Source organism: Oryctolagus cuniculus, chromosome 3, assembly GCF_964237555.1.
Source record: "Oryctolagus cuniculus chromosome 3, mOryCun1.1, whole genome shotgun sequence".
Taxonomy (NCBI): domain Eukaryota; kingdom Metazoa; phylum Chordata; class Mammalia; order Lagomorpha; family Leporidae; genus Oryctolagus; species Oryctolagus cuniculus.
The window spans coordinates 27,677,744-27,694,404 of NC_091434.1; the positions used below are offsets into that span (position 1 = coordinate 27,677,744).

The following is a 16,661-nucleotide window of genomic DNA, read 5'->3' on the forward strand; positions in this document are numbered from 1 at the left end:
ATAATTTTTTTCACATATCTCTCTACTTACTTCAAGCCTTCTAAAAGACAGACAGCATGCCTGATTTATCTCTATATCTGGAAATTGATCCTGCGTTGTAGTCATATGATTAAATGCTTCACAAATTCTTAAAGGGCATAAATCAAATGTTTGAAAAATCATTGTAAACAAATGATGTGAATAGTCAAAGGTGTTTTCCCAGTTTGATTATTGTAAGAGAATCCGTATATTGCATTTTATAGGATGTTTATAGTAGTTGTCGCTCCCCCTCTTCATGGAGGAACGACACAGGACTCTGCGTTGTTCTTTCGTCTACTCGACCCTTCCCGGGTTTGCTGCTGGTTCTTCCCGGGTTGGCTACTGACCCTTCCACCTCCGTGGAAGGGCGGTTCCCCCTGCCACTTTCCCCACTTCCGCGGGGGAGCGGCACACCGCCGGCCGGCTCTCTCGGGGGCTGCTCAGGTGTTCCTTCAGATAGATGTTCCCCTTAGATGTTCCTGGTGCATGTTGTCTCTCTCCCCCTTTATAGTCCTTTTCCACCAATCCCAACTCTGCTACCCACACGCCGAGTACGCTGCTCTCCTCCAATCAGGAGCAGGTCCTACAGTTTATTGGTTGAACTGGAGGCAGCTGCGTAGAAGCTGTTTCTCCCTTCTCAGCGCCATATTGTGGGAGAGCAGATGCATAGAATAAGTCTTAATTCCAGTAACGTAGTCTAGTCCGGGTTGCTCCCCACAGTAATGACTTTAGGTTTTCAGTTACATCAATTGCAAATGGATATAGGGATATTGTATTTTATTAAAAAAAAAAGTCACAATCTTTAAACGGAAAATTCGTGCCATAGAAAGTCCCAAGTCTCAATGTATAATTTTATATTTTTTCTTGTATTTCTATCTCGGTCTGCTACACAGTGAACTAATGATTTTTTTCTGTTTAGAAATTTGTTTCATGATTTATCTTTCAACCTGGCCTGCTCAGACTCCATCTACAAAGTTTTTTTTTCATATTATTCTGATGTCTTTTATATTATTCATCTATTAGTTTATAATTTTGGCCTTGAATATATCACTATTTTTACAATCATTATTTGATTTTTATTTCCATTTGTGATGTCTTGCCAAATTATTTCTGCTCTGCTGTTTTGTTTTAGCTACCCTTTTCTCATTTAAAATTTCTCTAATTTTTTGTATGTTTAATCCTTGATTTCATTATTTGGAAATGGATATACTCAACTGACAATAAAGATCATTTTACTCAATTCTCCCTTTTTGCAAAATAAGAAAGAAAGGATACACACTACAAAGAGCTAGTTGGAATTGGTCATGTATAGTCCCAATTTGGTGCCATTTTTTTCCAGATCCTGCAATGTTTTATTTCTTCCATATTTTAAAAAACCCCCATGGGGCAGGAATGGTGGCCCAGTGGACACAGCTGTCACCTATAATGCTGGCATCTGATATGGGCGCCAGTTCGAGACACAGCAGTTTCACCATTGATCCAGCTCCCTACTAATGAGCCTGGGAAAGCAGCAGAACATGACACAAGTGCTTGGGCCCCAGCATCCACATGGAAGACCTGGAAGAAGCTCCTGGCTCCTGACTGTGGTCTGGCTCAGCCTTGGGGAATGAACCAGCGAATGGAAGGATGGGAGATCCTCTCTCTCTCTCTCTCTCTCTCTCTCTCTCTGTCTTGTTCTCTATCATTCTTTCAAAATTAAAAATATATATATCTTTAAAAGGAAATCTGTTAATTCCACTTATGTTTTAAGTTTTAAATATCTTACATACATTTCCTTATTTACTTTTTTTTTTTTTTTTTTTTTTTTTTTTTTGGACAGGCAGAGTGGACAGTGAGAGAGAGAGACAGAGAGAAAGGTCTTCCTTTTTGCCATTGGTTCACCCTCCAATGGCTGCCACGGCTGGCACGCTACGGCCAACGCATCGCACTGATCTGAAGCCAGGAGCCAGGTGCTTCTCCTGGTCTCCCATGGGGTGCAGGGCCCAAGCACCTGGGCCATCCTCCACTGCACTCCCTGGCCACAGCAGAGAGCTGGCCTGGAAGAGGGGCAACCAGGACAGAATCCGCGCCCCAACCGGGACTAGAATCCGGTGTGCCGGTGCCGCAAGGCGGAGGATTAGCCTAGTGAGCCGCGGCACCAGCCCCTTCTTTACTTTTGACAACAGTTGAGACCACACTCTATCTCAATTTTCTGGAAATAAAGCTGAAGGTTAGACTCATAAGATGAAGTTTTTATTTCAGAATATTTTCCTGGTTCCTCTTTTGTATTTCTTTTCATGATTTAGATTCATTTTCTTTTCTATATTATTATTATTTTGATTTTATGTTGGCTTCTACAAGTCATTTAAACAAATAATGGTTTTAAAAATATTTAATGAAATATTAACATGTTAAATTTTCATGAGTGATCAAATAAAGTTGTCTACTCTTTCATCAGAGAAATTAAGCTAGCTTTAAAAAAAGCAATTTCTGTGGGATTCTTGAAATCACCATTTATTTTTAGCCTCCTACACATTGTAACATGTTAGCAAAATATGGACAGCAAGCTACAAAAGTTCCTCACATCTATAAATTATGGAGTCATTTTCCAATGAAAATGGAGTTGGAAACCTATAACAAAATAAATATATTTTGTTCTCATAAACATTGATGCTGCAGGCTGTGATGTTCCCAAACAGGGATGATGGTTATTACCAAGAAATCATTCAATTTGCTTGGCATTATTCTGTTTTTGACAAGTATGAATAAAATAAAAATATATAGTCACATCATTTTGAGTAAAAGAGTGATTTGAGAAGGGTTAGAGATGGGATAATATTAACCTATTGTTCCCTTGTGAAATAATTTAAACTCTTTTTAGTTACATGGGTCCAATGCAGCTAACATCTGGATAAATAGAAATAGGTTGAAATGAAATATCAAATATTTCAATATAACATTTTAGGACATGCCAAGAAGGGTAAAATTGTTATAACTTTATGTAATAACAGACTCAAACAATAAGCTAAATCTGCAGATATGACCATTTAAATTAATTAAAGCTAATTGACATAGAATGATTGTCCAGGTTTAAAAAATATAATAATTAAGAATTAAATTGTATTTTGGAAAGTATTATAATTAGAAATTCTTATCAGTTTCTTTAGTTTTCTCTTCCTTGTATGTAGTATTTAAATGGAGAAGTAATGGACACAAGCAAATATACAAAGGCACATACATGGATTTTTATATATATGTGTGTGTGTGTGTGTGTTATTACTCAATGCCAAGAAATATTTGTCAAAAAGAGTAGTAGATGGGCCAGCACTGAGCCTCACTTGGTTAATCCTCTGCCTGCAGCACCGGCATCCCATATGGGCCCCAAGTTCTAGTCCCGGTTGCTCCTCTTCCAGTCCAGCTCTCTGCTGTGGCCCGGGAAGACAGTGGAGGATGGCCCAAGTGCACCCACCTGAATGGAAGACCAGGAGGAAGCTCCTGGCTCCTGGCTTCAGATCGGCACAGCGCCGGCCGTGGCGGCCATTTGAGGGGTGAACCAATGGAAGGAAGACCTTTCTCTCTGTTTCTCTCTCTCTCACTGTCTATAACTCTACCTGTCCAAAAAAAAAAAAAAAAAAAAAAAGGTGGTAGAAAAGGTATGCTTTTCAAATAGCTTGTTTGTTGCAGGAAATATCCCAGTTCTAAACTACAAATACATTGAAACATTTCATAAAAAATAAGCACACAAATGTCAGCATTTAGAATAAAATTGTTTTCAATACTCTGAGAATTTACATTCATGTAAGCTTATATTCGTTAATTAATATTTTCCCTTTTCTGGTCAGTCCTAAAGATACAGATAAGAAATTACTTAAAACATACGTAAATTGTCCTTTTATAATAGCGTAGAAATGTGTTCTTATCTAGCTTGTTAAATATATTAATTTTCTACTTGTCTCACAGTTATTTCAAGATGGACTAAATAAAGTGTTATTCTGTTTGTACACTTCTGGAAACTCTTACTATTCAAAAAGAAGAATGGATGTCTTTATGTTTGTACTACAATTGCTTCTGCATTTTTATCACTTATTGGTGAGAACAATTTGCTACAAAGCAATAATAAAACAGAATGTAATCAAATGTCACTATGGTCTGTTATACTGCAGTAATGTCAGATAAGAATAATAGGTTTCATAAAATGCTGGGTGAATCTGGGAACAACTTGATTCAGTTGTTGTTCAGATTCATGGCTCAATAAAATTTATTCATTTATGTTTGGTATACACACATTGATATACAATAAGCTATGTCTGTGATTTCATTTAATTATATAGATTTTTTCCCATAGTAGATTACCAAAGGAATTCATTATGTAAGGTTTTGTGAACCAAAATCCCTGATAGGTTTGAAATTCCAAGTATGAGAAGATGAAAATCTATTTAATAGTTCTTCATTGGATAGTTCTTTGCCAGAGGAGATAAGAAAGCTCATCACCTGTTAGCAGTCCCAAAATGCAAAATTTCTAAAATATATATTAATATCAGGAAAATTAACTGATTGTATAACAAATTCTAAGACAAAGTATCACTGTAATTTGATTTTCTGAAATGTTCACAGGTATACTTAGCAACACTGCAACTGTTTTTTGAATCATTCAGAGATTAAGTTCTGATTACCAGTGTGGTGAAACTCTGGTTCCATACTGTTCTTGTTATATCTGCATAATGTACCATGCCAAGTATTTGAATATACCTCAGTTTGTTTTCCCAGTACTATGGTAAATCTACTATTAGAGAAACAAGATGAAACATGAATTTAGACTATGAATTTTCTCTATGAAGTTTTAGTGGTCAATATTTATAAATTAATGCATCTCTATAGAAAAACCATGTTGTAAAACTTTGTGCATTAAGGGTTCTATTTTTCCAGTGATCACTCTTAGCTTGAATTCTAACACTGAGACAACTCTAAATGTCCAGTCACTTGTATACATGTGTGACCTGGACAGATGAGGAACTCCATGGAGAATTGTGGGTTTTGTGGGTTCTGGGAAGTCAAATTTTTACCTAAGTCATTCATATTTAATTTAACAGAATATCTGTGACTTCTGCATCTTCAATATGTGACTTCTAATTAGAAGAAATCCATAGTATTTAGCACCAAAATGATAATCTCAAGCATCCCTGTGAAAGAAAAACAAGTCCATCTTTGTATAGTAAAACGGATGACTAATTCTCCTTCCAAGGAAAGAAATCCGTTTCTTATCCTGGACTTGATAAACTTAAAGGGCTCCTGGCATTCTGACTAATGTTATGGATATGTGAAGTGATCATGAAAGGCAAAAAAAAAAAAAAAAAAAAAAAAAAAAAAAAAAAAAAAAAAAGCCAAAACCATGCCATTCAGTAACTAATAATAGTAGAGTGATCTATGAATATGGAAAAAATTGGTTCTAAAGAAAATGAGTAGACATCAACAGTTCATGGAGTCTTCTATCTTCAGATACTATGCAGATGTTGAAGACTCCCCATTGTGTTTCTTCATCCTTGAGCTCTCCTCTCAACAGAGACTCATATAGTAATCTGTTGCCTAGCCAAGATCTTTCTGTTAGATGTTATCTTTAGTGAAGGCAGGAACTAATCTGCTATAAAAATTAGATCCCAAAATATATTGACTTAAGCAGTGTATCAGTTAATCTTCCTCATGTAGATGATTAAAGTTTATACGACAACTCTTTCATCTGAGACCTTTGGTGGCAGGAATGGAGAAAAGTCCAGAAGAACACAGTTAATTCTCCTACGTGCTCAGTCTGGGGTTGGCATACATCACTGTCTCCTACAGAAGTCATAGAGCCATGTCAAGCTTCAAAAGAGACTAAGAAATGTTCCCAGCTTAATCTCAGAAGACCTTTTGTTAAAAGAGTAGAGAATGATTTTTGAATGATAGCTAGTACTATCTGACAGCAGGTCTCCCATAGGGGTCTATTAGTTTAACGTGTCCAAAAATGGAGCTCTTGATTTTTCCTTCTAAAAAGCTTCTCCTATTGTTTGTTCCATTTTTCTGAATTTAAGCCATATTCACCCAATTATATCATTTTTATGCTGACTATCATTTCTTCCACTCAGTAAGTTTTTGTTGATGTTTCTTTTCAATATTTCCAGAAGCCTTCGTGTCTCTTCACCTGCTTTACTTCCAGTGTTATCCACATCACCATTATTTCAAACCTGGATTATTAGAAGCCTCCAGACTGGGCTTTTCACTTCCAACCTTGATCTATGACAGTTTCTCCAATACATGGCAGCCACGAAGCTGCTTTTCAAATCATGGTACTCTTCTACTGAAGTGTATCTTCTCTGAGTTAATTCTCAAGGTTCTCTTCATCCTGCCTCTTAATTCTCTCACACTCAGTCTACACCTCTGTCCCCTCCTACTGCATTGTAGCCATACTCTCCTGTCCTCCTAGCTGTGCCTCAGGCACACCAAACACTTCCTGTTTGGACCTTAGAACGTAACTCTTCTCTTTGCTAGAAATTGTTTCCCTAATTTCTGTTTTACACTAACGTCAAGTCATTTTTTAAATACTACCTTTTTAGGCCGGTGCCGCGGCTCACTAGGCTAATCCTCTGCCTAGCGGCGCCGGCACACCGGGTTCTAGTCCCGGTCGGGGCGCCGGATTCTGTCCCGGTTGCCCCTCTTCCAGGCCAGCCCTCTGCTGTGGTCCGGGAGTGCAGTGGAGGATGGCCCAGGTGCTTGGGCCCTGCACCCCATGGGAGACCAGGAAAAGCACCAGGCTCCTGGCTCCTGCCATCGGATCAGCGCGGTGCGCCGGCCGCAGCGCGCTGGCTGCGGCGGCCATTGGAGGGTGAACCAACGGCAAAGGAAGACCTTTCTCTCTGTCTCTCTCTCTCACTGTCCACTCTGCCTGTCAAAAAAAAAAATACTACCTTTTTAAAAATGATTTTATTTTATTTTATAACAGAGTTACAGAAAGAGGGAGGGAGGGAGGGAGGGAGAGAGAGAGAGAGAGAAAGCGAGCTATCTCCCATCTGCTGGTTCACTACCCAAATGGCCAAAAGGTTCAGTGCTGTGCCAGACCAAAGGCAGGAGCCAAGAGCGTTTTGCCAGTCTCCCACATGGTTGCAGGAGCCAAAGCATTTGTGCCATCCTCCACTGCCTTCCCAGGCACATTAGCAGGGAGCTGAATTGGAAGTGGAGCAGTCAGGATGCCCGTATGGGATGCTGGCACGGCAGGCAGCAGCTTACCCACTACTGCCACTATGCCAACCCCCAAACGCCACCTTTTTGAGAGATTTTTTCAGATCCTGAGCATCGTATACACAATAGCACATAAGTGCCAGTTATTTTCTTGTACCTTTCATTACTTTATTATTTGACATAAATGAGTATGTTTAGGGATTTTTTTGTTATATCATGTTTTATTAAAAATCAGTTACATCAGTATCTCTAGAATACCAACTTAAAGAGCAAACTCATTTCCATGATTTTGTTACCATTATGAAAGTAGTCCGTTACACGTGTGAGATATATTAGAAAGAGAGGGGACCGGCGCCGTGGCTCACTTGGCTAATCCTCCACCTGCAGCACCGGCATCCCATATGGGCGCCGGGTTCTAGTCCTGGTTGCTCCTCTTCCAGTCCAGCTCTCTGCTATGGCCCACATGGGAGACCAGGAAGAAGTACCTGGCTCCTGGCTTTGGGCTGGCTCTGTGCAGCGCTGGCTATAGTGGCCATTTGGGGACTGAACCAACAGAAGGAAGACCTTTCTCTCTGTCTCTCTCTCTCACTGTCTATAACTCTACCTGTCAAATAAATAAAAAAAAAGAAAGAAACAGAGAAAGATATAGCTCAAGTAAACCATGTTCCTGGGTCACAGTACCTTTAGGTAGCTGCCAATTTCAACATAACATTTTGATCCACCTAATTTTAGAAATCATACCTTACAGCATTTAGTACTTACAAAAATTTAACTGAGAAGAAATAACATGTAACACAACAAAGCATATTTTAGTGGGCTTCATGTGTCAAAAATAACTTCATATTTCATAATTATTTGCATGTCATTACTTTTGAGAAAGAGCAGTTCCATAGAAAATACAAACTAACATACTTTCAGAAAACATTAAAGAGATCCATATAAATTTCACTGTGTCTGCCCATAAGCAAATCAATTAATCTCCATTGCCTCTAAATGTTAAAAATAAAAAAGAGCAGCTGGCCATTACGTTTTATGGTGTATTTCAGAGAAAATGTAAGAATAATGATCATTAGCATTTTGGACCAGATGAAACTGTTGAGTTTTATGTCTGACTGACTCCATCACTCCGTGATTGGTTATAATCAGGCTCCTTCCTATTAAGCTGTTCCTGGTAAAATTAGTTCTCCATCTACTTGATGTGAGCATTTACATTAAGGTTCATAATCATTTTTGGTAGTAACAAGAATATGTCAGGGACTCCTCGAAGCAACTTCTGCTTTCCTTTCAGGAATGCCAGCATTTAGCTCCATCAGTAACCACTGAAACTGCATCTGAGAATTGGGAGGCTGGTGAGGTATTTTGCAATGACCATGCATTACTGGGGCATCTTGGTGAGTTTCTCAGGGCACCCATCAGCACTTAGTGCTTCTTATTTTTCTTCAGATAGAGAGACCTGAAGGACTCATTGAAACCCATGGTTATTTGAAAATAAATCCATGCTGGTAGGATTGAGTTCATTGAACCCATAAGAGAATGGATCAGATATCTGTTGTTTTGGGATTGCAGGTATACTGTTTTAATTGTACATTTTACAAATATCTCTGAATTTACAAGTGGCAAAATATGTCAGGATGTTCTGCACAAAGATGCTCTTGCTCCTGTAAGCCTCAGGGAGGCTTTGAGAGAAGAAATCTATGTAAGTCTCCGTTCCCAAGTAGATGCTCAGTAGCAGAACTGGGATCATGCCGTTGGCGATGGCGATACTTAGAATGATGCCTCTACATCTTTCGACCATGTGAGTCAGCAGCAATCAGGTCGTCTTACAAACAAGAACAATATTTAGCCGTTTCTTGATGCTGTTGTCCAAGTCAGGAATGTCCAAAATGTATTCAGTGTACTCAGATGATTTTCCCACATTTTTCACTAAAAATGACAATTTCAAGAACTGCAAACTCTATTTCAATTTTATCATAAATATCTTCTGATGTAAATTCAACAAGAATAGTTCTTGTTTCTACTTTGAATTTTTTTTATTTCATTGAAAAATTAGTTAATTCTGTGAACTGCTGATTAGAGCAACCTTCATTCCATGCTGCATAGTACTGTCCAGTTCCATCAGTACTACCTGTCACAGCGCCCATTTACTGAGCCATGGTCTGAGCTCTGTCTTGTTTTTCACACCATGGACCTAAGGGGCCAAGAAAATTGAATACTAGATGCATAGGACCAGTAGGCCATGGTGCCTGCACCTACCCATTACAAGAAACCATGGCAGGAAGAGCAATCCCCATAACTTGGCCTCACAATCTTCACAATGGAACAAAGAAAACAATAATAAATGAAGTTGGAAGGAGGCTTATATAGTTAAGATTGTATATATTATTCAAAGTGTATTCAGATATTAAAGTTCATAATTGCTCCCAAAAGATCAGTTGAGAAATTTGTGACAGCATGGTGCCCCCTTACGATATCCATATTCTCATATCTGGAAACTATGAAAGGCAGAGGGGAATGAAACCAGCTGACCTTAAATTAGGAAGATTGTCCTGAATTATCCAGGTGGACCCAGGGTAATCAGAAGAGTACTGAAAATGTGAGCGGGAGGTAGACGTGATTCCTATAGTATCTGTGATGAGCCTTTTGTTTATGATATTAATGATTTTCAAAGGGAGGAGGGGAATAGGTATTTGGGGCAGCAGAGAACTGATTGGCATGCCTACATTTGATATCAGAGTACCTGGCTTTGAGTCTCAGCCTTTGCTAATCCCACCTTGCTGCTAATGAGTACTCTGGGCGGTAATTGGTGATGCCACCCATGTGGAACAGCTGCATTGAGTTCCAGGATCCTGGTTTCATTCTGGCACAACCTCAGCTGTTGAGGACATTTCAGCAGTGAACCAACGGATTGAAGATCTCTGTCTCTCTGCCTTTCAGATAGAAAGAGAACTCCTACTAATTCATTCCTAAGCTGAAATAGCACCTATCTTTTCATAAATGTGAATTGTGCGTTTGTGAAGATGTATAATTGTTTTTTGTTGTACAGTAACCATCAAGCCTTATATACTAAAATAGAAAATAAAGGTTCAGCAACCTCTCTTTTACTGATTCTGCAGTGAAATTCATAACCACCTTGGCAGTGTTATTTAAAACTCTAGTAAAATAAATATATTTACAAACAAATAAACAGAAGTTAGTATAAAAGTATACTTTTATGAATCTGAGTTCTAATTAAATAATTATTGTTTTTATCTCTTCACCTAAACTTTTAACACAACTACTGAATACTATTACTACTAAGAATTTAATAAATACCACTGATTCATCAATCTAAGGTATTGTACTATTTTATATGCATATATTTATATAAAACATTAGTAATAAGTCTTTGTGAGCAATTATACTGTTATGGTGTTTTATAGAATGAGATAACCTTCAAGGTCCCTCAGCAAGTTTTTTGGAGAAATCATTTTTTCCTAGAATTTCAGCCTTGATATGTGTGCTTTAAAATGTTGAACTGTTGTGAATTAAACAATCACAGTGAGATGGAGTGCTAGTGTTCAAGCATTTATATGAGCTCATTATTTTTTGAGGTTTCTATGTTTATAGTTCTCTGTTCTCTACATTTCAAGATAGCTGCTTTATATTTTGCTTTGCATGCATGTCTGTGGGGTGAATATGTGTGTTTGTGTGTTGCCTATGCAGCTGTTAAACACGCACCTGCATCAGTTTGCAGCCAGCAAAAATGTGCCATCATTGCGTCAAATCTGGGATACTTGGAATGGTGTTTGTTTGCCTTTGACATGGCTGACCCTAATGTTCTTTTATCTTTAAACAGCAAACTTCTTTTCAGAATCTTCTTCCAATAGTTTTTTATTTAGCTAATGTTCTTGTTTTGCTCTTCCAACTAAGTTTTGAGTTTTGGCAATTTAAAATCCATTTGATAAAATGAAATGAAATATGTAAGAATAAGTCCCTAGAATAGATGGGCAGTTGTGTTTTTCTTTTATTATTAAATCTTGTAGTTCCTGCAGCCAACAAGATGAGCTTTGAGTAAAGGCTGCACTTTCTTTTTCATTTAGTGTCATCAGTGCAACAAAACAAAAACAGATATTTAATACAGGCATCTTTCTAATTAATATATTGTTTAGGTGATAAATTTTTTCGTATAAAATGAATAAATATCATGCTTCCTAATTTTTTCTTTTAAAAAAATAATCAGCCACCTAAATAATTCTTGAGTACCCTTTCAATTGAAGCAGTGTGCAAAATTTAAATTATTTAAATATATGAAGAATATTTAGAAAACCAATCACATTTCCCCAATGAACTAAAAACACAGACTTTGTGATTTCTTCTATGTCTCTCTCATTTATTGGTCTTTGTCTCCAAAGTTTGATTTCTATTGCAATTTGTTCATTTAATTTTGCCTAGATTCTTTCCCTTGGTCACCAAGATCATTTTCCAGGTATTAAGGAAATCAAATTTGGTTTAATAATATGAGACATTAAGATATACACCCATTCAATATGATTTTTAATTAAACATTCTAATTAAAGTTGTGGATAAGAAGTTTTTTAACTGATCATATGACTTGGGATTAATATTACTAATATTAATTACTTCCAAGTGATACTTTTAGAACTGTCAAGGTTAACATTTATCTGAAATTCAAGAAATCTGATTAATTAGAATGAGAGGAAGGGAAATTGTCGTATATTTAGAGAAAACTAGCATTTTAAATTATTTTAATACATGGTAAAATAATAAAGAAGAAAATTCAATAGAAAATTCAAAAGTAGTCTTTATTTTGAAAGATAGGAAAATAGGCATTACATGTAAGAAATTATGGAAAAGAAACCAACAGAACTAATGCTTAATATATTTCAGTGAAATATAGTATATGAAAAAAGTTAGAGATAATTAGTTTCACTGAGTGAAAAATTCTAGTTTTCTAAAAAATAAGTAATTAATATTTAGATTATATAATGAGAAGATACTCTGAGTTTAAATACAGATTTTAAGGCATTTATTAACACATTAGATTATCTATGTCATATCAAGTGCCTGATAATTACTATGACAAAATTGTCACATTAATATGATAGAAAAATATTTTGCGAATCTTAAAAAGTTAGAAAAATCATAACAAATATTTGACTATAGGGGCTGGAGCTGTGGCATAGTGGCTAAAAACACTGCCGGCATTCAATATGGGCTCACCTTTGAGTTCCAGCTGCTCCAGTTCCTATCCAACTAATGCGCCTGGAAAGTAGGCGAAGATGACCCAAATTTTTTGGACCCTTTGACCCACATGGAAGACCTAGAGGAAACTCCTGGCTGCTGGTTTGGACCATCCCAGCTCTGGCTGTTGCAGCCATTTGTGGGTGAAGCAGCAGGTGGAAGATTTCTTTAATCTCTCTCTCTTGCCCGCTCCCTCTGTAACTCTGCCTTTCAAATAAATCTTAAAAAAATTTTTTTTGAATGTAAAAGTAGCACTTAATTTCTAACAGATCCACATAATAATCTACCTCTGAAACTGTGTCTAGAGTGTGGATTTTTTTTAAGAAAAATTAAAAAAAAATATTTATTTGAAAGTGAGAGTGACAGAGAGAAGGTGAGAGGATGGAGAAGATCATCTATACCCTGGTTCACTCCCCCAGATGCTCCCTGTAGCTGGCCTGGGTCAGGTTGAAGCCAGGAGCCAGGGATACCATATGAGAGTCCCGGGTGAGTGACAGGAAACCCAGTGTTTGAAACTGCTGCTTTCCAGGCTCGTACCAAGAAAGTGGCATCAGGAGCACAGAGTAGCTGGAACTTAAACAAGTCCCTCTGATAAGAGGTAGGAAATTTTTTTAAAAAATACTTTTTTTTGACTATTTTTAAATTTACTTTATATGAATGAAGTTGAACATTGTTCATTTCATTATTGTTTATAGTCCTTGTCTGTTTTCCTGGGGGACTATATATGGTCTTTTCACTATTTATTTGTTGAAATTTTTATTTAGTAGAGCCACTAAGTCTTTGGGTACAATGTGAAGTTAAAAATGTGTTATCTCGAAAATGAATAAAACATTAAATTTAAAATATTATAAATTAAGAACTCTGGCTGTAATGTGTATGTTGAAGCCAAGTCCCCCTATTCTCTACATTTACAAATGCTGCCCACGGACACAGAACAGCCTTCATTCATTGCATGCCAACATCAACTGGAGTTCTAATATCAAGGATGATAAAATGTAGGAAAAAGTTATTAGGTTGTCAATTTTCTTTGACAATTCCAAAAATACCAGATGTGCAGATAGCAATAAATCCCCCAGTAACGTGTGATTCCTACACCTTGGAGATGCTGATGTTGGAAAACATCGCAGATGCATGTTGGAGTGGGATAATGTGCACGTTGTGAGGTAGCCACGGCAAAAAGCACTGTTAACGTCCCCATTATCCTTTGGTAGTCATTGGATGAGAAATTTCCCCAGGTGGTGCATGCTTACTGAAGGAAATTAGGAGTGCTCCTCTCCCTGACTCTGTGGGCTCCACCAGCAGGCCACTGACTATTGCTGCCAGGCCCAGTGCCTGCACGCAGTGTAACACTGGGCACCTGTCATGTTTACAGAAGGGGTCTCTGATACATCTGCTTACCAGATGATCTTTTCTGTATCACAGAAAAATGCCCATTTCTTGAATGTAGTCTTTATTTTGAAAGTTAGGAAAAATGACATTACATGTTCAAGAAAAAGACTTTCAGAATAACAATATAACTACTTACATGAAGTCACAGGTCTAGTAAAATGCACACTAGGCTTGTAGCATTAAGGACGTGATCCTTACACTCCATAAGGAAAGCCTATGCTATGTTGCTTGCTGGAATGATAGAAAAATAAGAAAGAAATGTAAATATCTTTCAAAAAAGAAAAATTGTGTATATAAAATTTATAAAACCAACTGAACTGTTTAAATATTGATATCTGTATTTTGCTTATCCTAGTCACAGTGAAAGGGATAAATGTGCTCCTATCAAGTTTAAAGACTTATATTTTCAGCACATAGCTGTTCCAGTGCAGGTTTGAGAGGTTGTTTAGAGGATATTCTTGATTCCTATTATATTGCTTTGAAATGGAGGAGAAAACAGACCTGTAAATATTCCTCAGGAAACTAGAAAATGCCACTTTATGTAAAACAACACTGCTGATTAAACTTTAGGAAATGAATATTTATATTTTCGAGAGGAGGCATTGCCAGTATCTAGTAAATAAACAGAGTTACTTAGGAACAGTGGACATGTGACAGATCTGGGGATGCACAGTTATTCTCAGTGCCCTAAGAGTTCATGTCCTCTGCAGAGCCTTAGTAAGTAGCTAAATATAACACTAGGATTAGAAAATATAATTATCCCTCGGCATGAATAATCGAGAGTCACAAAACCTTTTACTAAAGGGTAATTACTTAAAATAGAGTTACTTTGAAGGAACTGCTCTTTAAAAGAAAAATTCAGTTTGGCTAGTCTGAGGTGATCATTTTTAAAAAGATCCCTGAAACAACTTCTCCTCTTGGTTTATACTTTTAAAGAGCAGTGAATTTGTTTTATTTTCATCTATGTTTTCCTCTATTATGAGAAATGCAAAACAGTGTGTGTGTGTGTGTGTGTGTGTGTGTGTGAGAGAGAGAGAGAGAGAGAGATGGGGCGGGGGAGGGGGAGAGAGAGATAGATTAAACATAAAATAGTAATTAGACTCTGGCTGGGCAGCATGAAAGTTAAATGTTCGGTCTGTGCTATATTAAGACATGGGAACAACTGCTTTCTCTGTGTTGGTGCACTCAGAAATCCCTGCTAGCATGAAGAGAATTTCTAACTGAGAATGCAAGAGCCACTTACTTTTTTTGAAGTTTGCCTTCTTAAATGTGTCTTATGTTTAGGCATCACTTTACAGTGCAGGACGCTCTCAGGAGTTTATATTTGAGATGCAGCTTGCAGTGGGAAGCTGAGGTCTGGGCTTGGTGAGTGCCGAGCAGCCCCTTCTGTAAGAATAGGTGTAGGACAGCTTGTCTGCTGGTGCGGGGGGATGTGCTAAAGTTGCAGTCTGGTTATTACAAGAGAAGCGTCCCAAGAGCTTGCTTGAAATTGACAATATAGGTTTATAAGTTTTATTAAATTCACATTTCTGTTTGTTCAAATTCTAGATAGAATTTTTCACTAATAATGTAGCATTTGATTGGTTGCCAATCAAGAAATGTACATTAATCTGACAAAAACAATTTTCAATGCTTAGGGACATAGCATTGTATAATTAAGAAAAATAAATGATGCTTTGAGTAGACTCCAGCTATCAGTGATATTCTCTTCTCTTTAAGGGATCATATTGATAAATTCTCCTACTTTGGGCCCTTCTTGAAAATTCTCCAGTGAAGATGCAGACAAATTTTTCATCAACTCAAAAATTGTAACTTATAATACTGTGCATTTTTACAAATCTTTTTAAAATGAAATTATCATTATGCAAATTCTAAAGTTTGTGGTTGATTTCATAATTCCTATTTAAATGAACAGTCTATTAACTTGCTCTTTGACCATATATAAAACCTATAATAAATATATTATGAAATGTTACTGTAGATACATTGTCTAAAGTTAAAATATAATTTAGAACTGAAAGAAAATGTAAGGTTAATAAAGCAGGTAGTTTACTACGCCTCTGATGAAATAGGGAGATGAAGTGAAGACAGCTTCACAGCTTTAAACTGTGGCCTGAAATGCTACAGGAGTTAGTGCTTTTTGTGCTTATAAGTTGTTCTGCGAAGTAAATAATGCATTTGAGTTGTAATGGCTGATCATAATAACTTTCGTGCACTCACAATTGTTGAATGAATGTGTTGGATATACAAGCTTTTCCCATACTTCTCTCTTTTCATATGTCAAAAATTGGTTAATATATTACTTTATAAGAGGAACATTAAAAAATGATAAAGTATTGGGACAGACGTGATTGAAATATATAAAAGGAAAAAGGCAAATGCACGCAGGAAAAAGAAATGTGAGAATAACGGTCCGGATTGTTAAATATTGAGTCCATACTGCATGCTTTAATTACTAGTCTATAAATACTTTTGTAACTTAAGGTTAGTAGATCCCATACCTTGAATGATAGGCATGCTATTTCGACATGAGTGACTGACTACAGGATATTTCAACAGCAAAAGTAATTACTAATTCTATTCCCATTAGGAGAAAAATATAAATTAGTTAATGATTTTCTTTCCTTATCATTTTTTAATTTAATGATCCTGAAAATCTGGGATAGTTGTTTGCTATTAGAATTGCCAGTCAAGTAGTGCATTTTTTAAAACTAGTAATGGATTTTTATATCACTGTGTCATGAAAGGTTAGCTAATTTCTATGGTTATCTCAACTTAAGTACAGAAAATGCTTTTTGAATAGATGTTAGATAAATAGCTTCAGA

General features: G+C 36.8%; 1 protein-coding gene and 1 pseudogene across 7 annotated transcripts in view; one reads left to right on the forward strand and one right to left on the reverse strand.

The window, feature by feature from the left end:
• The window catches only part of ERBB4 (erb-b2 receptor tyrosine kinase 4), a 1,263,146-nt gene that overhangs the window by 693,790 nt on the left and 552,695 nt on the right, over positions 1 to 16,661 (forward strand). The window lies entirely within an intron of this gene.
• LOC103348909 (very-long-chain 3-oxoacyl-CoA reductase pseudogene) overlaps positions 8,626 to 16,661 on the reverse strand; it is a 53,459-nt pseudogene continuing 45,423 nt past the window's right edge.